This window comes from Eucalyptus grandis, chromosome 6 (assembly GCF_016545825.1).
Source record: "Eucalyptus grandis isolate ANBG69807.140 chromosome 6, ASM1654582v1, whole genome shotgun sequence".
Classification (NCBI taxonomy): domain Eukaryota; kingdom Viridiplantae; phylum Streptophyta; class Magnoliopsida; order Myrtales; family Myrtaceae; genus Eucalyptus; species Eucalyptus grandis.
The window spans coordinates 6,624,891-6,651,352 of NC_052617.1; the positions used below are offsets into that span (position 1 = coordinate 6,624,891).

The 26,462-nt window shown below is 42.3% G+C and overlaps 1 protein-coding gene and 1 long non-coding RNA gene across 5 annotated transcripts in view; both read right to left on the reverse strand.

The window, feature by feature from the left end:
- LOC104456664 overlaps positions 1 to 26,462 on the reverse strand; it is a 41,514-nt gene that overhangs the window by 11,800 nt on the left and 3,252 nt on the right. For 2 of the 4 annotated variants that reach the window (XR_005551827.1, XR_005551828.1), the window contains exons 4-5: positions 25,182 to 26,195; positions 24,772 to 25,086 (exon numbers count right to left, since the gene is read on the reverse strand). The exons of the other annotated variants lie outside the window; for them this stretch is intronic. The gene's annotated coding sequence lies outside the window, so the exon portion shown is untranslated. Of the gene's footprint in view, positions 1 to 24,771; positions 25,087 to 25,181; positions 26,196 to 26,462 lie in introns of those variants that run through there. 4 annotated transcript variants of the gene reach the window in all.
- On the reverse strand, positions 21,779 to 24,470 carry LOC120294603. The gene is made up of 4 exons (XR_005551838.1): positions 24,322 to 24,470; positions 23,848 to 23,891; positions 22,733 to 22,846; positions 21,779 to 22,159 (listed from the first exon to the last, which is right to left on the reverse strand). It is a non-coding gene; the product is annotated as an uncharacterized LOC120294603 (long non-coding RNA).

Sequence of the window (26,462 nt, forward strand, 5' to 3'; positions counted from 1 at the left end):
GTAAATCGAAACAAAAATGATCCAATCCATATTAATCTATCTTCATGAAATATAATTTCGACAATCCATACTTAATTTAATTCTAACTCAACTCATATCCAATATAACCCATATTATTAAAACATATTCATACTTAACCCTTACCATGAAAATAAATACCAACTCATTTGATCCACCTTAAGCTCTTCATATTATTTGTTATTTGTTTTTCTTATGATCTAGAACAGACTGTTTTCATTACAGTGAATTAAGAATAATCACTTAATCATTTCTCATAAAATAAAGTCAATCAATTGAGAGACAAACCCGCAATCAAAGCAAATATATTCTATTCCCACCAAACAAAATCCAAACTTGAATCGGATCAATGGGCACACTAGATTTGAACAAATCGAGATCATCCAAATGGTTTGGATTTCGTACACGTACTAAAACTCGAGATATAATATTACACTTTTTGTTTGCTATCAAGAAAGATATTTTGTTGTTGCCAATGCAGCAATCTGTGTTGATATGCGCTCAAAAGAGATGGCATCACTCCCTCTGTCTTATCCCACCAAAGTAGTTGATCAAACAATATTCAAACAATATTCAAGGAAAATCTTCAAGCCATCATCAAATTTAACTTAAAATAACATTATGAGCTGCCGTAGAGACAACTCAAAGTTGAATAATAAAAGAAAAAGAATATAAGACAAAGGTCATATCATTTTATCATAATAAAATTAGTGCCAACTCCAAAATCCAACTCCACATTTCGGAGTTGGCCATCTCGATCTTGTCCTAATACATTCACCAGCAACAGACAATAGTGATAAATTTTTCTCTGTGTAGAACGTTTAGTGTATTTGTTCCGTACTAAGGTGATATAGTCAGAATGGATGCAATGCTCACAGTATGAGAGAGGATACGGTAAGGACATATTTCGTGTAGTTGATTACGGTGTACGCGGATGGATACACATTTTATACGCCATATCACTTCAGGACCTGCCCAAGGGAAAAAAAATGTGTTAGTTTAATTTCAGCACAGGTGTACTTGCAACAACTGTTCCAGCAAGAGCATGAATATAAATCAGGTGGATTCGAATGTGAAGAATAAACCGAGTTTTGCACATACCTACAAATGAGTGTCAAAATAAACACTCATGATAAGAGAGCTTAACCTCCCATTTTTCTTTATAAGATGATTTGCAGTATTTCGTTCTTCTTATAACTCCCCAAATTTGATAAAATTAGCACGCAATGGAGAGACAGACATTTTTAGTTTTGCTCATCTTATAACCATTCTCCTTTTAGCTATAAGGAACTTCCTAAATCTAGCACCCCATCATCCACCGGGTATTCGGTTCATATACTACCCAGAATTACGAAATGTTTTAACCGGAACCCAAGGAAGAAAACGTAATGTTACAATGTAGGTTACCACGAGAGGCAAGTATCAATTGGGTGATCATATATTGCGACTAGGTAATTGCCTCGCAAGATTACCCTAGGAAATGGGTAAGGGACTTCTGAGCCCTTTGCAACACCATGCTAGCTTCTCTCTCGTTTTCATTAGCAGCGGCTGGCTGTTCTTGAATCGAATGCACACTCCTCACAAGCTTTTGCAGCTCTTACTGGAAGTACAACGAAGGAAAATATTCACCATAAACATGTGAACCCAATACTAATTTTGACAATGCAACATAGTAGATGTCAACAGCGCTAAGTACTGGCAATTGGCAAATGCAAATCTCAGCGACGGGCAATGTGTTGCATTGTGCACTGAAGAACGATCTACACATTATGAAGTTTGTGCATGGCAAGGGCAGGCACATACAAAATGTTGTGCACGTTACAGAGGAATGAATTAGCCCGACCGGCTATAAGCTTGTGCAAATGTTACCAACATGCCCATGAAAAACCATCAATCTAGTTTACGTTGTCAAGAGCAGAATGTCAAATGAGAAATTACTTTCTATTTTCAGTACATAAAACTGTCGACACTTGATATTGAGTACTTAAATTCCTAGTGCTTATTTTTTTTAGTCTTATCAAAAGGGCTTTTAGGCTTCGAATATGTGGGCCTAGTTGAGCGCCCAAGATCACCCATAACTGAGAGAATGTGATGCAGGTGCAGAGTGGGTGATTCTTGTTTTGAGTGAAATGATGGATGGAATCAGAGTGTGTGGGAATGAATGTCGATGGGCAAATGCAACACGCACATATCATGCCGTGAGGTCTAAACGTATCTAATTCGTGAATAAGGATTCCATAGTTCAGGACACTTGGTAGAAATCAGCAGCTCTCAGTGAAAATGAAGACAAGATTTTAGTGTATGCTTAAGAGATTTGTAACCAGCAAAGAGTGTTTCCAATGGTTTATTTACAACTAAGCATCAAATCAATGACGTACTGGTGAAACTTTCTTCTCTAGGTGATTGGGAAGCGGACTTCTCGCACAGCCCGTACATGCTGAACTCGTTTTCCTCAAAGAGGATGCAAATGAAACTTTGAGAAGCAGCGGAAGGCAATGCAGATTTTTTTTTTTTTTCAAGCGATGAAGTTAAAAACCAGGTACCCCCGCCTCTTCACCGTGTCCATGTTCGAAATCTTCTTTCTCTTTCGTCATTATCTTTGCCAACCCAGGCCTCCGATACCAATAAAGCTCGCAGCCTGCTCTGGTCACCATCTTCCGTGGCCTCAATTGAAGCATCCATTAACTCAGGCTCCACTTCTCGCAGCAACTTCCCTAACAAATGTGATTCGTTAAGGAAGTTTAATTGCACAACGAATCAATGACACCTCTCGTGCATATTTTGTAGAATACAACTAAATAAAACTGCTTTAGCAAAAAGGAAAAAAAAAAAAAAAAAGACAAAGACACTTATGTTCCATCTGGAATTGAAAAAAGAAAATTTGTTCAGCAAGCAAAACTTCAGATTTTTCACCCGGCTTGAGCATTCATCTACGAATTTCCCGAGCACATCATTAGCAGTTACTGATCCTTCATCAATATATGCTCGAGGAACTATACTGCAAGTACCATCCAAGCATTTTAAAGTACAAGCCGACAAACTCAATTTCAATCTAAGTGGGAAAAAAGCGGCAGTTGGGAAAGACTTGCTTACTCCAAGAACTATTTTACCCAGAAAGAACTCATCGTGCGATAGCCGAGCATAGCAAAGAAGATACCAGGTGAAGCGGCGAGAAAGGCGAAAAGATTCTCACAAACACACACGTACACACTCGTAAAAACATGAATGAAAATGTGATGGTACCAATGAACTTGAACTGCCTTCGCTTTCCTTCTCGAACATCCGGTTTCAGTCTCTGCAACAAATCCACAAACATCTCAACGGCATTAACAAGTAAGAACTCAGACCAAAAGCCTCACGAGAAACAGCCGCACGTTGCAGAAGCATCACCTTCGCAAGAATCCAAGCGTCCAAGGCCGCTTGCTCCACATAAGCCACTCTGCAATTCCCCTTTGAAAAAGAAAGCGATAATGAATCTACAGTGCTGCATTATTGCACATCATTATATCCACGAAGCCCGTGAAAGCTCAAAATGGCGCCGCCTCCAAGACACATCTTTTTTTCCCAGTAGTATCTGAGGAAGCGCTTGGATCTGGAGATGGGAAAAGGAAGCTGTCAGAAAACAGAGTGAGAGCAAGTAGAATAGAGAGAATAGAGAGTAATGTATTTTGTGCACTTCATTGATTGTTCCAATGTACAAAGAGGATTAAATAATGTACAGAGGATGTTTAATAAAAGGAAAGTATATCAGATCTAATCCTAGATTGATACAAAAATAATCAATTACAATTTGGAGAATATATCCATCACAATCTGTGCATATCTTCGCATATCTTCCAACACTCCCCCTCAAGCTGGTGGCTTGTATATGTCTAAGACACCTAGCTTGCTTAGGAGATATGCATGTTGCCGTTGACATAAAGGCTTGGTGAATATATCTACAAGTTGTTCGGTAGTCCCAATTCCTCTTGTTTTGATTATCCCTTCTTGAATCTTCTCTCTAATAAAGTGACAATCAACTTCTATGTGTTTTGTTCTTTCATGTACTATTGGATTTGCCGTGAGTTTAAGTGCAGAATCATTATCTCAAAACAGTAAGGTTGATCCCTTGACTTGTACTCCAAGATCCAGAAGTAAGCCTCGTAACCAAACTACCTCACATACGGTCTTGGCCATGGATCGATACTCAGCTTCAGCTGATGACAGAGAGACAGTGGATTGTTTCTTTGTTTTCCATGAAAGTAACGATTCTCCAAGTTTGATGCAGAAACCAGTGATAGATCTTCGACTCATAGGACAAGTCGCATAATCAGCATCACAGTAAGCCGGCATTTCCATGTTGCAATCACGAGAAAGAAGGATCCCAAGTCCTGGGCATTTCTTCAAATATTTCACAACTTTTAATGCGGCATTCATATGAGATTGTTTGGGGCTATGCATGAATTGACTCAGCGTTTGAACCGCATAACATATATCTGGTCTAGTCATAGTGAGATAAATAAGTTTCCCGACCAGTCTCTAATAGCTTAATGGGTCTTTGAGCAATAAATCATCCTCAGTAGATTGTAAACTCACATCATAATCAGCAGTAGTCAATTTGACATTCTGCTCGATAGGAATAACTGCTGGTTTACATCCTGATAGACCTGCTTTAGATATAATTTCTAACACAAATTTCCGTTGACTAAGTGAGATTCCTTGCTTTGAACGAGCTGTCTCAATGCCAAGGAAGTATTTGGGTGGTCCCAAATCTTTAATATGGAAAGTGGAATGCAAATATTTCTTGAGACTTGTCACAGCGGATTCATCATTTCCCATAATAAGTATGTCATCAACATATATCATCAAATAGATAGATGACATACCTTTTGTCCATGTGAATAAGGCGTAATCATGTCTGGACTGTTTGAATCCTGCTCCCATAAGTGCATCCGTAAACTTGGCATACCACTGTCTAAAAGCCTGTTTGAGACCATATAAGGATTTGCGGAGACGACATACCTTAGACTCCCCCTGTCTCCGTAATCCCGGTGGAATGTCCATATAAATTTCCTCATCCAAGTCACCATGGAGGAAGGCATTGTGAACATCCATTTGGTGCAATGACCAATCACGAAAAGCAGCAATTGCCAAGAAAGTGCGAACTGTAACATCTTTCGCTACCGGAGAAAACGTTTCATGATAATCGAAACCTTCTCGTTGAGTGAAGCCTTTGGCTACCAACCGTGCCTTATATCTTTCTACAGATCCATCGGCTTTATATTTAATCTTGTATACCCACTTGCAACCAATCGGTTTTCGATGAGACGGTAAAGGAACAATGTCCCATGTACGATTTTCCATTAATGCATGCAATTCTATCTCCATAGCTTTTTGCCATCGTGGATCATTTACTGCCTCACTATAATTTGACGGTTCTATTTCCTCAGACATACGACTAACACAGCACATATGATCCGAGGATAACTGATGAAAAGAGACATATGAGGAGATAGGGTAACGAGTACCTTGAGAACTTGAAGCTGTACAAACATAGTCCTTTGTCCATGTGGGCGGACGCGTAGCACGTCCAGAACGCCGTGGCAGATTATTCTGTGGTGTTGGTTGGAAGACACTTGTGTTTCTTCATTTGACACTGGAGATGCTGTTGTTGATGAAAGATTATGCTCCTCCTCGTTTAGTGTAGCTCAAGTATCCACATACTTTGGGAGAGGAAATTATACCTTGTGGCGATGTGATGAAGGTGCAATGATGTATGATTGTCCGTAAGATAGATCTTCTTCGGATAAAAACGATGATTATTCACCCCTTGTCGACTCATCATGTAAAGATAAATCGTCACCAAAAGGAAAAATAGCCTCATGGAAAACAACATCCCCGCTAACAAAGAATTCCCAGCCGACTTATCAAAACCCGATATCCCTTTGTGAGACTCGGATATCCCATAAATATGCATTGCATGGCTCGTGGACTCAACTTATCTCGTGGCCCCACTGTAGTCACATAACACAAACAACCAAAAACTCTCAAGTGTTGAAGTTCTGGTTTCTTTCCATATAGCATCTCAAAAGGTGTCTTCTTGTTGAGAATGCGACTTGGCATTTGATTTATCAAGTAAGCTGCAAGTGACCACGCAATCTCCCAAAATGTCTCGGAATGGACGCCTGGAATTTAAGAGCACGAGCTACCTCTAAAAGATGACGGTGTTTACGCTCGACAATACCATTTTGCTGTGGGGTATATGTGCAAGAATTCTCATGCAAAATTCCGTTTGAAGAAAAAAAGAATGCACATTCACTATTGAAGAATTCTCTTCCATTGTCAGTACGAATATGTTGAATTGACTTTCCAAATTGATTTTTGGAGAAGGAGAAAAAATTTCTTATGTGAGAAAGAACTTGGCCTTTTGATTGCATCAGAAATATCCATGTGGCACGAGAAAAATCATCCACAAGTGTTAAAAAGAAACGAGAACCGTCACGATTGGGTGTGTGATAGGGCCCCCAGACATCAGCATGGATTAATGAAAAAGGGGCCTTTGCACGAGATTTGCTACAAAAGGCATACGAGCTTGTTTTGCCAAAGGACAAATTGAACATTGAGGGTAAGGAAAAGCAGCAGAATGACCCAGTCGTTGATGATCAAGGAAAAGCTTATCATTGGTAGTAATATTACACAATGATTTTTTATTCAATCCAATACAAGATGAACTGAAATTACTGGAGAAACTTGTCCAAAAATATAGCCCTTGCGAAATTCTACCCGAGCCCATCAGTTTGCCAATCGAAAGGGCCTGAAATAGACAATGATCATGATTGAATAGGACACGACATGAGTTTTCCTTACAAGCTCGAGAAACTGATATGAGATTGAAATGGAATTCGGAACATAAAAGACATTCTCGAAGTGTGATAAGAGGACTAAGGATTACTGTGCCAATCATCGTGACATAGGTAGCATTCCCATTTGGAAGTTGGACTGAGATAGGAAAATCTAATTTTTTTGATTTAGAAAAGAACCTTTCATTGCAGATAATGTGGTCACTAGCACCTGAATCAACTATCCAAGCAGTCCTTGAAATTGAATTCAACAAACAATAAGAAGTACCTGTAAAACTCCCGGTGCTCTAAAAAACATCCAACTTCTTAAGAGCCTGCATAATCTCTTGATATTGATCATAAGTAATTGACTGATTTGATCTATCGGTGCTTTGCCATGTCACCTGTAAAACTGTTGGAAAATCCCTTTTTCCTTTTTCTCCAGGTTTACCATGCAATTTCCAGCAATTATCTATGGTATGATGTGGACGTTTGCAATAATCGCAAAGATAACTTACCTTTTCCTTTAAAATTTTACCCATTGTTCTTTGATGATGTGGCAAAATATGATCCGTTGGATGGTTTAAAAGTCGAAGCCATTGCGGCCTCATTTGGGCCGTTGGATCCATGCACGGAAAAGGAGCGCTGTGGGCCGTTGGATCCATGCGTTGAAAGAAAACACTGTGAGCCGTCCGATCCTGCTGGAGAGATTCCGTGTGAGCCGTCCGATCGAGCGAAAAGATTGAGCCCACGTGAACCGTCGGATCGAACAATTAGATCCTGACCGTTCCTTCCTTTCTTGAAAGATTTAGGGTTTGCTCCTGCAAACCATATCTACTGCGCCTATCCTCCTTTGTTTTCTCTGGTCATGGCTCCTCTGTGACTCGCATGGGCTGCGAGTGCCATCTCGTCGCCGGATTTCTCAGAGATCGAGCCAACAAAACGCTGGCTTTCTTCTTGGACGGCGAGCTGATAGATCCGGCCAAGAGTCGGCATGGGTTCCATCACCAAGATTTGAGATCGGAAACTCTGGTAAGATTCGTTCAAGATCAGCAAGAATCTGGTGATTTTTTCCCTCTCTCGAATGGTGCGGTATTGCTGTAAGGTAAGATCTAGGCCCTCTAACTTCTCCTCGATTGCCTCCAATTCGTTCCATAAGGCGGAGAGCTTGTTGTAAACCGCGGCGATGCTCATGTTGCCCTGTTTTAGATCCGAGAGTTGTTGGGTCAAGGTAAAAATCTTAACCCTATCTAATTTTCCATACATCTCCTTAATATTGTCCCACATTTTTTGTCACGCCCCGATCCTCGGGCACGTGCACATCCTTCTATTTGGTCGATTTTATAATGCGATATCCCAGGACTAGTATCGCCGACCCTTTCATTTATTAAGCACATGCGGAAGCAGTTAAAATCCCCAGACAATAAATCAATGGGATAGAAAGGCAGAGCCATATTTTTTTCATATTGAAATTTATAATCAAACTTTTATACAAAACACAAATCACTTCATAACTATTCACATCAAAATGGAGATCTCAAAAGAAGATAGGATCTCAATCCATCCGTGCCATACTCAAGGCCCATCTCTAGTATTATCTTCTTCTTTCAAAATCCTTCCCTTCAAGTTTCACCTCCAAGATCTCCTTCCCGACTTCTCCTCCTCGCCTCCTTATCGGGTCCCGAAATGTTTTTCCCCAAACCGGATGAGACTACGTCTCGCGAGTTCTACCCCACTAAGCCCGATTAGTAAACCAATATACTATAGGCTGCCTATACACGCACAGGGCGAAGACGTACCTTGGCATCGGATCCCACCCGCAAGTCGGTACAATTCATAATAGGCACCCAAGCAATCATATCACAGATCGAAGCATCGATCAAATCGACCTAGTCGATTACAAGCCAATAAGACCACTCACGGTCATTCCCATTCAATCAATCAATTCACAACATCAGATCAAAACAATGATCAATCGACTTAGTCGATTACATGCCAACAAGACCACTCACGGTCATTCCCATTCAATCAATCAATTCACAACATCGTATCAAAACAATGATCAATCGACCTAGTCGATTACATGTCATTCGGACCACCTCTAGGTCATTCCCACTCATACCACGATTTCCCAAAGTGGTGTACTCATTCACCAAATCACATGTGTTTCTCGGGCCGTTTTCGCCAATGACATACCGATCACCGACACCGTGCGTTCTTTAAGGCGCCGTTTCACCTGATAACCTTGATCACCGAACCACGTGTCCTTTCAAGGGCGTCGTTTTCGCCAGGTGACATCGGCTATAGACAACATCGTGCGTTCTTTAAGGCGCCGTTTTCACCAGTGATATTCCCATAACCACCGAACCACGTGTGTCTATAAGTCATTTACGTGCGTTCTTTAAGGCGCCGTTTTCGCCAGTGATACTCTCAATCACCGAACCACGTATGTCCAATAATATCGTACTGATTGGTCTCACCAATAACATTCTCGATTAGCTCTCACCATTCTCCCTACTATATAGCCCATCAACGTACTGGCGCTATATACCCATACTCAGCCATCCATCAATCAAATATTCAATAACAAACAATTTAGGACAATTCCTAAAATTCCACAATAAATTCAATTCCACACAACGTAGAGCTCAAATAAATAAACGGTCTGCACCACGACAATCAGCACGAAATTTCGGTCATCGGCCATCAAAATCTTAATTTCCGAAAAATAAATAAATAATTAATTAATTTCGAAAATTAATTAATAATTATTAAAAATCCAATTTAGCACAAAATAAAGCCCAATTAAATAAACGGACTTCACCACGGTCATCAGCATAAAATTCCGGTCACTGGCCATCCTTAGTTGAATTTCCGAGAAATAATTAATTAAATAATTAATTTCGGAAAATAAATAAATAAATACAATAAATTCAATTTAGCACAATATAAAGCTCAATTAAATAAATGGACTGCACCATGATCATCAGCATAAAATTCCGGTTCCGAACCATCTCGGTTGAATTTTCGGAAAATAAATAATTATTTAATTAAATTCCGAAAATTAATATTTAAATACTAAAATTTCCACTTAGGCCCGAAAAGCCTAATTGGAGCCCACTAAGGGTCGGGAAAAATCCCGAGGCACTTCCAATAATTAGTAGACCACGTCTACTTGTTAATTGCGCAATCAATTTATTTAAATCGCATCACAATTGACTAATAATTGCTAATTTATTATAATCTAACAACCTAAACATAATTAATTAAATCTAAACCAACCTTAAGCATAATTAGCCAACTAATCCAAGATTAGTGAGATTACTCACCAAATCGCGCGCAAATCGGATCAATCCGACGGCGGCGACGCGAGGAACGATTGTTCCCAAAGCACGGCTCGGGTTCGGGTCCTAAACGGCCCAAAACGGCCCACGAACCGACCGGAAACCCACTCGTGGGTTTGCTGGTTCGGCCGCGAAACAGGGGAAAACAGAGATGGTTAGGGGCGGAAGGGTCGGGAAGGTAGGTGGCGGTCCTAAGAAGGCCGCACGGCGGCTCCCGGCGACTTGCTCGGCCACCCACGGTGGGCCGGACAAAGCGGAACAGGGGCGGGAGACACACGGAAAGACCCGGGCGCGAGGGAACGAGGGTCGGCGGAGCGGTGGCCGCACGGCGTGCGGTGCGAGCGGCGGCCTAGCTCCTCCCGTGCGGCGGCGACGGCCGCTTCGGTGAGTCGCTACCTTTATCTTGGGCTTTAGGTTCGTTCGAACCGAAGAGGGAGAGAGAGCCGGCGGCGCACTGAGGGAGCAAGGGGAAGCAGAGGCGAGCGGTGAGCGGCGGAGCGCGGGGAAGGACGACCGGCGAGCGGGCCGAGCTTGGGCGGCGATGGCGGCCGCTCGATCCCGGCGAGCCGCTACTGTTTCGTTCAAATGGCCGCACAAAGAAGAGAGGAAGAAGAGGGGTTTCACACGTGGGGTGAGGGAGAAGAGAGAGGAGAGAGAAGAAGATAAGAGAGAGGAGGAGATAAGCTTTGACTAGTCAAAAAGGAGAGAGAAGAGAAAGCAAAATTGAATTTGGCAAGGGTGTGCTCGGTGGGGGAAAGGCTACGCACGAAGGAGAGAGGAGAGAGAGAGGAAAAAGAGAGAAAAAGAAAAAAAAGGGGAGAGAGAGAAAAAGAAAAATAAAATGCATACTTCCTTTATGCAAATTTTCCTTTTCTTTTTCCTTTTCCTTTCTATTTTCTTTTTGGTCTTCAATTTTCTTCCGATAATTTCTTTCTTGAAATTTCGGACTCGTCAATAAATTGACGAGCGATGAGACAAAATCCTAAAAATAAGAATTGTGACGAGCTTAAAATTCGATCCCGAAATCGAGTTCAATTTCGTGGTTAAAAATCGATCGACGTGATTTTAGCTCAATCCAACTAATTAGGTAGCTTTTAGGGATTTTACGGCCGATACATCCCTTAACGGCTTCACCCAATAGGTTAGTTAACTCGTGAGTGATCAGCTCGAGAAAATGGCCGTAAACACGTTGACGAAATGCCCATTTCACTTTATCGAAACAGGTCGAATTTCGGGATGTCACAACTCTTCCCTCTTATAAAAATTTCGTCCTCGAAATTTAAGCCATTACACACTTTGATCAAAAAGGCGGGGTACAACTATCTCATCGATTCTTCCGTCTCCCAAGTCACTCCTTCCGAACCGTGGTGTTGCTGCACCACTTTGACTAACGGAATGGTCTTTGTACGCAAAACTTGCTCTTTGCGATCGACAATCTGGGCCGGGCTTTCAACGTATGACACACGGTCATCCACGTCCAATTCCTCGAAATTGAGCACGTGGGTCGGGTCGAAACTCGTACTTCCTTAACCTCGACACGTGAAAGACGTCATGCACTTGCGCCAATCCCGGCGGCAACGCAAGACGATACGCTAGGTTTCCGATTCTTTTAAGAATCTCAAACGGACCTACGTACCTCGGACTCGCCTTGCCTTTCTTACCAAAGCGAAGTTCCCCTCATTGGTGACACTTTCAGAAAAATGTGATCACCAACTTGGAATTTCAAAGACCTTCGACGCTTATCTGCATAACTTTCCTGCCTGCTCTGCACTGTCTTTAATCTGTCTCTGATCACTACCACGGCATCTACTGATCACTAAACCAACTCTGGGCCTGATATCTTCCTTTCTTCGACTTCATCCCAACACACTGGAGTTCTGCACGCTTTGCCATACAACGCTTCAAATGGAGCTATCTTGATACTCTGATGATAACTGTTGTTATAGACGAATTCCACCGATGAAGCCGATCTTCCCAACTTCCTTTGAAGTCTATTACACGCGCTCTCGCATGTCTTCAAGAGTCCGAATTGTCCTTTCGGGGCCATCCATCCGAGGATGATACGCCGTCACTGCATCTTGAAGCTTTGTACCTAGAGCACTTTGCAAGCTCTTCCAAAAAGCGGCAGTAAACCTAGGGTCTCAATCTAATGTTATCATAACCAGCACTCCATGCATTCGAACTACCTGATGCACATACAAGTCTGCGTGTCTATCCGCACTCAAGTCCTTTCGAACCGCAATGAAGTGAGCCGACTTTGTCACCGTCGACTACTACCCAAATTGAATCATTCCCCTCGACTCCTTGGTAGTCCGAATCGAAGTCCATCGTGATATACTCCCATTTCCACTGGGATCGCGAGAGGTCAGAGAAATCCTCCCGCTTGCAATGCCGAGCTTTTACTTACCGACAAGTCAAACACTTGGCCACATGCTTGGCGATGTCCGCCTTCATACTTGACCACCAAGTAGTGTTGACGTAAATTCTGATACATCTTAGTACTTCTAGGATGAACGTTGTAATTGCTACGATGTGCTTCAGATAAAATTTCTTTTCTAAGCTCTACATCGTCATGTACAACCAAACGTCCACGAAACCTCGCACCCCATCATCGAAATTTGAAAATCAGCTTTTCCTTTTGTCGGTATCCTCTTGAAGAATTTTCTCGTATGTCCGGATCTCGGTTGAAGTTCTTTGATTCTCGACTGACATCCTGGTTCACCCCGAGGGTGGCCATAAGACTCGAGAGGTGGCCTACCTCAAATTTGAATTCGAATCTCGAGCTCTCTCGATTAAGTTCCACTCTTTAACCAAGATTTGCGCTATTGAAGACTTCCTACTCAATGCATCGGCAACCTTGTTCGCCTTTCCCTAGGTGATATAGAATGTCACAAATCGTAATCTTTCAGCAATTCCATCCATCGACGCTGTCTCATGTTCAACTCCTTTTGAGAGAACAAATACTTGAGACTCTGATAGTCTATGAAAATCTGAAACTTTTCTTCGCACAAGTAGTGCCTCCAAATCTTCAACGCAAATATGATGGTTGCGAGTTCTAAGTCATGCGTCGGGTAATTTAATTCATGATATCTCACCGCGGAAGCGTATGCAACAACTCGCCATGTTGCATCGCACGCAACCCAATCCCCTAAATGACGCATCACTATAGATCTCGAATCCTCCCGACCCGAGATGGAATCGTCGACAAAGTGCGGTAGTCGCTTTTCCTTCAACTCTTGGAAACTACGCCGCACTTGTCCGACCATACAAATTTTTCTTCTTTCTTCAGGAGCTTTGTCAAAGGCGACGCTATCGATGAGAACCCTTCCACAAAACGTCTGTAATAACCTGCTAACCCCAGAACTTCTGATCTCTGTCACTGTCGTCGGTCTCGGCCACTTGATCACGGCTTCTATCTTGCTCGGGTCGACGGAGATTCCTTCTCCGGAAATCACATGACCTAAGAACGCAACACGAGTCAGCCAAAACTCGCATTTGCTAAACTTAGCAAACAGCTGATGAGTTCTTAAGGTCTGAAGCACTAATCTCAGATGATTCTCATGCTCTTCATCACTTCTCGAATAAACTAAGATGTCATCAATGAACACGATCACAAACTGATGATCCACATATTCCTTGAACGTTCTGTTTGTCAAATCCATGACAACAACTAGAGTGTTCACCAAGCCAAACGATCTTACAATACTCTCGTAAAGACCATATCAAGTACGAACAAATTTGTCTTTCGTACAACCTCCTTCCCGGTTCGTAACTAATGACTTCATAATCTCAAGTCGATCTTTAAAACATCGATACTCTTTATAACTAGTCACACCATTCATTGATCTTTGGCAAAGAACATTTGTCCTTGATCTTCACCTAATTGAGTTGACGATAGTTGATGCACACTCGCAATAAACCATCTTTCTTCTTCTCACAAACAAAACTGATGTTTCCCAAAGTGATGCACTGATATGCATGAATTCCTCATTCATCAATCTTCACATTTGCATCTTCAATTCTACCAATTCAGACAACAACAACTGGTAAGAAGCCTTCGAGAGTGGCTCTATCCCTGCTAGCTCGATCGCAATTTCTATCTCTTTCTCGACAACGGTCTTACGTTCTTATGACAACACATCTAGAATTTCTTAGACCACTGAGATGTCCTCCATCTCTTGTTCTCCAATTTGTCCTACCCAAGACAATCGCCAAGCAACCTTGACAACCTCCGTCTAACAAACAAGTTGCCTTCAGCCAACGAGATTAATGAAATCGAAGATTCTTTTCGACTCTCAATAACCTCGACACTTTAACATGCTAATTGATTAAACTGGATTATTCCATGACCAAGATTCATTATCACAAGATGCTCCATAAGCCCACACTATTCATGTGACGTCAAACTCACACCTCGGAACTAGTCAAGCACAACTATTGCTAGTGATTCCCTTCTCTTTCACTTTTACTTCAACAATTTAAGTTCTACCAACTCAAGACAAAACTTTGCTACGCCGCTACGATAAAATCACTTCCAACACATTCTTTCTCCGATCGGTGCAAGGTCAATTCTACTCCCATTCCTTTCGCCATCCTAGTGGCGTTCGCAGAGAGCGATGCCTATGCTACCTTTGACTTCCACTGACAATCCTTCACCCGATGGCCATGCTAGTCATCATCACAACATGTTCTAGTCATACTCGGACACCGGATTTATCCATACTTCCTTCTACAATTCGACATCTATCCTGTGCGTCTTCTATCTTCTACTAGGCGAAAGCATGCACTCTTTCTCAGTTGCCCCATCATTCGCTAGTACCACTCCCGACCGAGATATCCCCGTTGGATATACTCCAAACAAATTCGCGTCCTAGGAAGGACATAATGCCGATCTCCATCATCACGTCCGAAAACAACTCGATCTATTTGACTCGGTCGACTTGACTACTCCATTCTTCCTTGCGAGTGGAATAGAATTTTCTCTCGACCTCGGTCTTTTCCCCGACCGATTTCCATTTCGCCGAACTGGATCTATACCTCAACTCGAATGCAATGACTCGCTCCCGGATCACATCTCCACTTTGAATCTCAAGATGCAAGGCGACAACAACGGTTGCGACACCGACGGCGGCTCGATCCCGAGCTTGCGACTCATTCAATTCCCGAACACTAGCATCGTAACGATCCTATCGAACTTAGGATCATTCGACGCCGCTACACTAGTACCAACCCGCGGTGGTACTCTTACACTCGAGGCGCGAGCCAACACTCGCCACAACCACCTCGGTACGACCATTGTCGGTGCTTCATCCCGAGTCACGTAAAGACATTGTCCTCTCACTAGAGTTCTCGGCTCCGCCGCTCATGGTTCGCCTTACACCGCAACCCGACTTCCAAATCCACACCGGATTAGAAGATGAGCGATTCGCACACAACAAACAATTCTAGCACTCGGCTAACACGACATGCATCGGCATGAATTTAAAGGCCTTTCCTATTAACTATCCCATGGTCAACGCTCCTTATCACTCCAATCTTCAACTTCGCTTTGATACCACAAAAAGGGGATGTCACGCCCCGATCCTCGGGCACGTGCACATCCTTCTATTTGGTCGATTTTATAATGCGATATCCCGGACTAGTATCGCCGACCCTTTCATTTATTAAGCACATGCGGAAGCGCTAAAATCCCCTGACAATAAATCAATGGAATAGAAAGGCGGGGCCATATTTTTCATATTGAAATTTATAACCAAACTTTTATACAAAACACAAATCACTTCATAACTATTCACATCAAAATGGAGATCTCAAAAGAAGATAGGATCTCAATCCATCCAGCCATACTCAAGGCTCATCTCGGTATTATCTTCTTCTTTCAAAATCCTTCCCTTCAAGTTTCACCTCCAAGATCTCCTTCCCGCACTTCTCCTCCTCGGCTCCTTATCGGGTCCCGAAATGTTTTTCCCCAAACCGGGATGAGACTACGTCTCGCCGAGTTCTACCCCACTAAGCCCGATTAGTAAACCAATATACTATAGGCCGCCTATACACGCACGGGCGAAGACGTACCTTGGCATCGATCCCACCCGCAAGTCGACAATTCATAATAGGCACCTGCAATCATATCACGATCGAAGCATCGATCAAATCGACCTAGTCGACATAAGCCAATAAGACCACTCACGGTCATTCCCATTCAATCAATCAATTCACAACATCGATCAAAACAATGATCAATCGACTTAGTCGATTACATGCCAACAAGACCACTCACGGTCATTCCCATTCAATCAATCAATTCACAACATCAGATCAAAACAATGATCAATCGACCTAGTCGATTACATGTCATTCGGACCACCTCTAGGTCATTCCCACTCATACCACGATTTCCCAGTGGTGTACTCATTCACCAAATCACATGTGTTTCTCGGGCGTCGTTTTCGCCAATGACATACCGATCACCGACACCGTGCGTTCTTTAAGGCGCCGTTTTCACCAAAGGATAACCTTGATCACCGAACCACGTGTCCTTTCAAGGGCGTCGTTTTCGCCGGTGACATCGGCTATAGACAACATCGTGCGTTCTTTAAGGCGCCGTTTTCACCAAAGTGATATTCCCATAACCACCGAACCACGTGTGTCTATAAGTCATTTACGTGCGTTCTTTAAGGCGCGCCCGTTTTCGCCAAAGGATACTCTCAATCACCGAACCACGTATGTCCAATAATATCGTACCGATTGGTCTCGGCCAATAACATTCTCGATTAGCTCTCACCATTCTCCCTACTATATAGCCCATCAACGTACTCGGCGCTATATACCCATACTCACCATCCATCAATCAAATATTCAATAACAAACAATTTAGGACAATTCCTAAAATTCCACAATAAATTCAATTCCACACAACGTAGAGCTCAAATAAATAAACGGTCTGCACCACGACAATCAGCACGAAATTTCGGTCATCGGCCATCAAAATCTTAATTTCCGAAAAATAAATAAATAATTAATTAATTTCGAAAATTAATTAATAATTATTAAAAATCCAATTTAGCACAAAATAAAGCCCAATTAAATAAACGGACTTCACCACGGTCATCAGCATAAAATTCCTAGGTCACTGGCCATCTATCCTGAATTTCCGAGAAATAATTAATTAAATAATTAATTTCGAAAATAAATAAATAAATACAATAAATTCAATTTAGCACAATATAAAGCTCAATTAAATAAATGGACTGCACCATGATCATCAGCATAAAATTCCGGTTCCGAACCATCTCGGTTGAATTTTCGGAAAATAAATAATTATTTAATTAAATTCCGAAAATTAATATTTAAATACTAAAAATTTCCACTTAGGCCCGAAAAGCCTAATTGGAGCCCACTAAGGGTCGGGAAAAATCCCGAGGCACTTCCAATAATTAGTAGACCACGTCTACTTGTTAATTGCGCAATCAATTTATTTAAATCGCATCACAATTGACTAATAATTGCTAATTTATTATAATCTAACAACCTAAACATAATTAATTAAATCTAAACCAACCTTAAGCATAATTAGCCAACTAATCCAAGATTAGTGAGATTACTCACCAAATCGCGCGCAAATCGGATCAATCCGACGGCGGCGACGCGAGGAACGATTGTTCCCAAAGCACGGCTCGGGTTCGGGGTCCGGAAACGGCCCAAAACGGCCCACGAACCGACTGGAAACCCACTCGTGGGTTTGCTGGTTCGGCTGCGAAACAGGGGAAAACAGAGATGGTTAGGGGCGGAGAAGGGTCGGGAAGGTAGGTGGCGGTCCGGCAAGGCTGCACGGCGGCTCCGGCGACTTGCTCGGCCACCCACGGTGGCTGGACAAAGCGGAACAGGGGCGGGAGACACACGGGAAAGACCTGGGCGCGAGGGAACGAGGGCTGGCGGAGCGGTGGCCGCACGGCGTGCGGTGCGAGCGGCGGCCTAGCTCCGGTGCGGCGGCGACGGCTGCTTCGGTGAGCTGCTACCTTTATCTTGCTGGTTCGTTCGAACCAGAAGAGGGAGAGAGGCGCCGGCGGCAGCTGAGGGAGCAAGGGGGAAGCAGAGGCGAGCGGTGAGCGGCGGAGCGCGGGGAAGGACGACCGGCGAGCGGCTGAGCTTGGGCGGCGATGGCGGCCGCTCTGATCCCAGGCGAGCTGCTACTGTTTCTGTTCAGCTGGGTCGCACAAAGAAGAGAGGAAGAAGAGGGGTTTCTGTCACGTGGGGTGAGGGAGAAGAGAGAGGAGAGAGAAGAAGATAAGAGAGAGGAGGAGATAAGCTTTGACTAGTCAAAAAGGAGAGAGAAGAGAAAGCAAAATTGAATTTGGCAAGGGTGTGCTCGGTGGGGAAAGGCTACGCACGAAGGAGAGAGGAGAGAGAGAGGAAAAGAGAGAAAAAGAAAAAGGGGGAGAGAGAGAAAAAGAAAAATAAAATGCATACTTCCTTTATGCAAATTTTCCTTTTCTCTTTTCCTTTCCTTTCTATTTTCTTTTGGTCTTCAATTTTCTTCCGATAATTTCTTTCTTGAAATTTCGGACTCGTCAATAAATTGACGAGCGATGAGACAAAATCCTAAAAATAAGAATTGTGACGAGCTTAAAATTCGATCCCCGAAATCGAGTTCAATTTGTGGTTAAAAATCGATCGACGTGATTTTAGCTCAATCCAACCAATTAGGTAGCTTTTAGGGATTTTACGGCGATACATCCCTTAACGGCTTCACCCAATAGGTTAGTTAACTCGTGAGTGATCGATCGAGAGAAAATGGTCGTAAACACGTTGACGAAATGCCCATTTCACTTTATCGAAACAAGGTCGAATTTCGGATGTCACATTTTCTCGAATCTTCCGTCGGTGGGAGTCCGGCAGCGACTTCGGAGGTAATGCAGTTGCCGATCCATGTTCGGACTAATTGATTGCACTTCCTCCACAGTCGCGCCATACGTTCATCCGAAGGGACCGGTAAAGTACCATCAATAAAAACTTCTTTGTCTTTCGTGACCAAGGCTCGCCGAAACTCCACCGACCAGCTTGAGTAGTTGTCGGGGCCTGATAGTTGTTGCGTGATGAGCCGTAGCTCCGTCCGTCGCCCGTCGTCGTGTAGAGCGAATCACCAGCTCGGGCCGACCCGCCGGCGGCGACGAACGGATACGGCAAGAAACCGGGTTGGGAAACCGGGTAGGGATTTGGCCCCGAACCCGAAATACCCGGTTGAAAATAATCCGTATTTGTTGGGTTTGGCCCAGTGGTTTGGCTTGCCCCGAAAGCGGTTGATGGGGCTCCACCGGGCTGAACCGGCTCTCCGACGCCTTGACCCATCGACCATGGATTTGGCTGGGTGGGCCCATAGATCCATGGGCCGGGTGGCATCTGAATAGGGAGCCACTGGATGGATTGCCTTGAAGCATGCTGAGCTGCGATCGGTTGTCCCAAAGTGGCTTGGCCTGTGATGGGCTGTCCCCGGTTCGGCTGTTCTTGTTGCACAAACGATTCTTCTGGGATTTTTTCTTCAGAAATCGATGAATCTTTCTTAACCATGATGTTGATAAGAAAGCAGAAAAACAAGAAGGAAATATTTATGATTTTGAAGTGCTTAAATACCGATTCCTACACCGGAGTGCTAATCTTGTTGTGCAGGTTTAGTGTTCCTACAACAACAAAGACAAGAAACGTCCGGAGGGCAATCAAGAAGTGCGAAAGTCAGAAAAAGAAGGAACACGGCTCTGATACCATGTCAGAAAACAGAGTGAGAACAAGTAGAATAGAGAGAATAGAGAGTAATGTATTATGTGCACTTCATTGATTGTTCCAATGTACAAAGAGGATTAAATAATGTACAGAGGATGTTTAATAAAAGGAAAGTATATTAGATCTAATCCTAGATTGATACAAAAATAATCAAATACAATTTGGAGAATATATCCATCACAATCTGTGCATATCTTCGGCATATCTTCCAACAAAAACGAGTTCCATGCCCCAGGGGACGTCGCGGCCGAGCCTCGCGCTTCTTCTAGTTGAGGCTCTTCTGGGCATCAGAGTCGGAGTCGCTACCGTGATCTTCTCGGGGTATCGTACGGCAGCGGGCAGTTGGGGAATCTAAGCCCGCGCAGCCGGTGATGGACGTTGTTCCGAAGGGCGAAAGAGATATCTGGATAATGGCTCTCGCTTCATTTTCCTGTTTTTTGGCTCTCTTTATTTAAGATGAGTGCTTGACAAATTTCATTTTTCATCTTTTCAATTCAACTCGTATACAATTACACCAAGATACAAAAGGAGAAGACGTTAAAACAAGCCTTCATAAGGGAAATGTCATTTCAAGCTGGTTAGGTGACATCTTTATTCACTGAACATACATTACACAGTTTAAAAAGACAACTCCTCAATAATTTCACTGTTCATGAAACTTGATAGCCTTCCACTTTGGCTTCGCCATCCACTGGGCTGCAGTTCTCTCCAACATTCTCACACCTTGTAAGAGCCATTTGGATCTTCCCATTTCAAATGCAATGTACGTTACGAAAATTCCAATGACAATTCCAAAAACATAATCTATCCACATTACTTTCTCTTTGAACCAACTCTCATGTCCTTCGCAGTCCTAAGTTGATGAGGACAATGGTGGAGGAAGTTGAGCATCACCAAGGCATGCTTTCAGCAATGGAGTTCCACGTAAGCTTGGATTCCCATTGAACCAGCCACTTGAAAAGGCATTCACAATTTTTTTCTGAATTTTTTTATTTTTTATTTTCATTTTTTCCTTTACTTCTTTCTTTACTTTTTTTTTTATTTTCTCCTAATGATTAGTGAGGGTCATGGCGAACCTCGCTAGCCGTGAAAGCCTCTCCTAGACTTGGCGAGAGCCGCCTCTCTCACAACTAGTGGGGCCAAGGAGGCCCTCGCCTGCAGCCTCGCCAATGTCTTTGCAGCCTCGCTAGGCATAGGAGGCTTTTGTTGCAAGGGAGGGCCTCACCCAAATCTAGTAAAGGCATTTGCAGCCGGTGAGAGTCACTGGTGGCCCTTGTTGGCCACAGTGGAAAAAAAGAAAGAAAGAAAGAAAAGAAACATAAAAATAAAATTTTTTAAAGAATTGCGAAAATTGTTCACGTTAGCAATAGCAATCGGCCATGTCATGTAGAATGATTAGCACCCACATCAACAATTTCTAGCCAAATAGACTCCATTGGCAAATTGTCAAAAAATTTAAGACTAAATTGATCTAATTCAAAGGTTTAAAATCAAATTTGCACGAGTACAATAAATTTAAGATTTTTTTTTTTAATAATTTTTCTCGTCACTCCCTTTGTACAAATATTCTGGTGTCGACCCTACCCTAATATATTCACTCCTAACACAACCGTCCTAGATCTGTGTGTTTGTGTTTGTGTACGCGTTTATTTACATATAATATCTAGTGCACTTGTTTCGTGTTTACGGGATGCAATCGGGATAGACCAAGGGCGTTGTTGATTACCTCGTGTGCCGATTGGTATTAATGTGGTAGGCTGCATTCGCTCGCGACCTTCCCAGGCGAAAAAGGGTTTACTTCAGTGCATATGTACTTGTATAGGATTCAACTACATCTGTATTGGCTGGCACCAGCATGAATATTATCCAGGTAGATTCGAATGCAAAAGCACAAACCGAGCGTCAGAATAAATATTTACAAGAACAGAGCTTAAACTCCCTTTCTTTCTTTTTTCTATGAGACAATTTGCATTATTTTGCTCCTCTTATAACTCTCCGGAATTGATGAAATTAGCAGGCAATGGAAAGGTAAAGGCAAGTAAATAACGTTTAGCTGCATAACTATTCTCTTTTGAGCCATCGCGCAGGACTGAACCCAGCACCGAATTAAAACTAGCACCCCATCATCCACCTGGTACTCGGTTCATACATAATACTGAACCGTAGAACGATTCAACTGGACCCTGCAAAAAGAAAATGTAAATGCTGCAAAATAGATTAGTACAAGAGGTGAGTATCAACTATGTAATCATGTATTGCTACCACATAATTGCCTCGCAAGGTTTCGGAGGAAACAAGTAGAGGACTTCTTCGCCCTTAGGAGCGCTATGCTAGCTTCTCTCTCGTTTTCAGCATAAACATGGAACCCAAAATTTATTTTGACAATGTGAAAATAGGAGATGTCAACCACGCAAACTCTTGGCAATTGGCAAATGCGAGTTTCAGCAACGGGCAATGTTTGCATGTGTACTGAAGAACGACCTAAACATGGTGAAGTTTGTCGTACCAGTTGGAGTGATGAATTAGCCTGACCAACTATAGAGTTGTGCAAATGTTAACTACATGCCATGCATTACCGCGTGTGGAAAACCATCAAATGGTCTATGGCATCAAGAGCTGAATGTTAAACAAGTAGTTGATTCAGCAGCAACCGATGGATGTTTTTTTTTATGGCCGACATGGAGTTGTTCAAGATGCTATAAATGGACTGCAAGAGATTTGAATGCTCCAATATATAAAACTAAATGCTCAAACAGTAAGAGATATCTGTCAACTTACTTGCCAGTCAAAATAAATGGTGTCAATGGAGAAAACTTCATTGGCCAATTGAATGTCTTTACTGATTAAACCGTCAAACCACCTTCTTGCTATGCTTGAGCACTCACGACACTCCTGGGAATTGAAAATTGAAAAGCAAGTCAACATTGAGAAACCTGAACAGATGCTAGAGAAGGAAGATGGACATTGTGTAGAACTAAAGTTTCATGCTTGACCAATGGATCACATCACTAATGAACCACTTTCTCAATATATGTAAGATTTGGCATATTTTACGGGTGATAAAGATCTCATGCCATCTCTGCCTAACAAAAAGTTGTTTATTGCGTGTTATATCTTTGGATAATTAAAAAAAAGTTGTTCATCGTCTAAATCTGCGGTATCGACAGTAACCTATACAGCCAAGATTCAACCTTGCTGTGCACTTCTAAATAGGTAGGAGTAACCCTTGACAAAATTGGAAATGAGATATTAATGGCTCTATTATAGAATACAGGTTAAATGTTCTTGCTGAAGTTTTTTGTAGGAAAAACTGCTCCCACTCTGCACTACTTTCTATGCAAAGTTTGGTTACTAAGTAACTAATTTACCCAGTACATGTAAGACTTTGATTTCGAATTTTGGGTTTCATCCAAGACCCTTTTGGCCAGTATAGGGTAGAGCAAATGGATTCTGTTGCAGAAAGATTCATGTGAAGTCTGCTGACCAAAGTTGCACAGGGCAATTAGGGAAGACAAACATCGTGCAAGGTGGAGGAGGAAATGGATTGATACTGCTTTCACATCCAGTGTCATTTTAAAGAAAAATGGAGAACAAGATGAAAATGCAGAAAAAGACAAAGAAAGTGATGCGGTTTCAAAGAAATGGACACGTGAATTTAAAGGCAAAGGTGAGCTCCCACAAAGATTGCGTCTTCTGATAAACACTTCTTTTTAGACAATTTTATGTAAGTTTTTGTGTTATATGAACTAGACCAGATTATTTGGCACGCTAAATGTTTCAAATTTATCATATCCTCTACGATATTGAAAAGGTAAAGTAATTATTCATTTCAAGCATGTCTATGAATGCGTAATCCTAAGCAATGATAGTATTTTACAGAAGAAAAATATTACCTTTCTCCCTCCATGTACGTTCCCCGCGTAGCATATCTGCTTTTCTGCAGACTCAAATCATTTAAATGTTATGTCATTAACCTATTAATTATATGTGGCAATCATCACTTTTATTGCTAGGATATAGGAAAATTGACATGGATGCACGTATTATGTTGTATGGGCTAATGTATCTAATCCCGCGTATAAGGTTTCAATGGCTTAGGACACCCGTAGAAATCAGCACCTCTCAGTAAATACGAAGCTAGGGATTCTAGTCTATGCTTAGATTTTTTAATAAAAACTAGGGCACTAAGTATCAAATCAAGTAAGTACAGGTAAAACATTCTTCTCTAGGTGATTGGGAAGTCGACTTCTCACACATCCCATACATGTTGAACTCGTTTTCCTCTAAGAGGATGCAAATGAGACTTTATGTGGCAGCAGTAGGCAATGCAGATTTTTTTTTTCAGCGACAAAGTTAAAACCAGGTACCTCCTCCTCTTTTTCTTGCTCGAAATCTTCTTCACCTTCATCGTCATCTTCGCCAAACCACACCTTGGATACAGATAAAGCTCGCAGCCTACTGTGGTCACTATCTTTTGTAGCCTCAATTGAAGCATCCATTAAATCCGGTTCAACTTTCACAGCAACTTCCCTAACAAATATGATTCATTAAGGAAGTTTACATTGCATATTATGGACTCATGAGGCATGAATGAATCATTGAATCAACACCTCTTGTGCATATTTTGTAGAATAAAACTAAATAAAAATGCCTTAGCAAAAATGAACAAATAAAACTGAAGAGAAAAAGGCCAAAGACACTTGTGTTCCATCTGGAAATGAAAAAAAAGCATTTAGGAAGCAAAATTTCAGATATTTCGCACAGCTTGAGCATTTATGTACGGCTCTCCCAACCACATCATTAGCAGTTACTTATCGTTCATCAACGTATGCTCAAGGAACTATACTGCAATTACCATCCAAGCATTTCAAAATTACAAGTTGACACACTCAAACACAATCTAAAGGAGGGGAAAGGGGCAGTTATAAAAGAGCTTCTTATCTTAAGAACTATTCTTTTGGGCAAGAACTCATCGTGCAATGGCCAAGCATAGTAAAGAAGATGCCAGGTGAAGCGGCAAGAAAGGGGAAAATATTCTCACGTAGGCACTCACAAAAACATGAATGAAACGTGATAGTACCAATGAAATTGAAATGCCTTCGCTTTTGTTCTCGGACATCCGGTCCTGGTCTCTGCGGTAAATTAACAAAAATCTCAACGGCATGAACAAGTGACAGCTCAGACCAAAAGCCTAAAGAGAAACAGCCACGCATTGCAGAAGCATCACCTTCGCGAGCATCTGAGCGTCCAACGCCGCTTGACTCCAGAGAAGCCACTCTGCAATTCCCCTTTTAAAAGAAAGGATAATGAATGTACAGTGCAACGTTATTGAACATCATTATATCCACAAAGGCCGTGAAAGCTAAAAATCGCGCCGCCTCCAAGACACATCTTTTTTTCCCAGTAGTATCTGAGGATGCTCTTGATTTGGGAATGGGAAAGGAAGCGAACTCCATGCCCCAGGGGACATCGCGGCCGAGCCTCGCGCTTCCTCTGGTTTAGGCTCTTCTGGGCGTCGGATTCGGGGTCGCTGCCGTCATCTTCTCGAGGGATCGTACGGTGGCGGGCGGTTGCGGAATCAGAGCCCTCGCGGGCGGTGATGGACGTCGCGGTGTGCCGAAGGGACCACACCGTCAGGAACAGACAACGGTGAGGCAAAGTTGTTCCAAAGGGCGAAAGAGATATCTGTAGTGGATAATGGCTCTTGCTTCATTTTCCTTTTTCTTTGGCTTTTTTTTTTCCTAAGCTATGTGCTTGACAAAATTCATTATTCATCTTTTCAATTCAACTCATACACCATTACACAAAGATACAAAAGGAGAAGACATTAAAAACAAGCCTTCATAAGGGAAATGGCATTTGATGCCCATTAGATGGCATCTTTATTTACTAAGACTACATTACATGGTGTTTATTAATAAAATAACTCAATTGGACGGAAATTCACAGCACAAAATTCACCATGGTCAACACTCCTCCGTGCGATCGAAAAAAAGAGTGTCACCGTGCGACCCCTTTCTTACTTTTTTTTTCCACTACCCCTTTCTTACATCGCCGTTCGTCTTTTTCTCTGGAGTTGACTACACGGCTTGAAGGAATTCTGCGCGGCCAAAGACAGGTACTCCACCCAGCAGGATTTATGAGTGCCCCTTTTTCTTTTTCCTTTTCTCGTGCGGCTTTTAGACGTCCACCGTACGGCTTGTCAAGGAATTAATCACAGCCAATCAACAAAGAAACAAACCTGCGATCAAAGCAAATATATTCAATCCTCAATTATCTATATCTAACAAAACCACCCGCCCGACAAAATCCAAACTTGAATCGGATTAATGGGCGCACTGAATTTGAACAAATTAAGATCCTCCAAACAGCTCGGATTTCATACATGGGCTAAACTGCGAGATATAATGTAATACCTTTTTATTTTTTTTTTGGTAAAGTATAATGTAATACCTTTTGTTTGCAATCAAAAAAGATATTTTGTTGTTGCCAGTGCAACAATATGCGG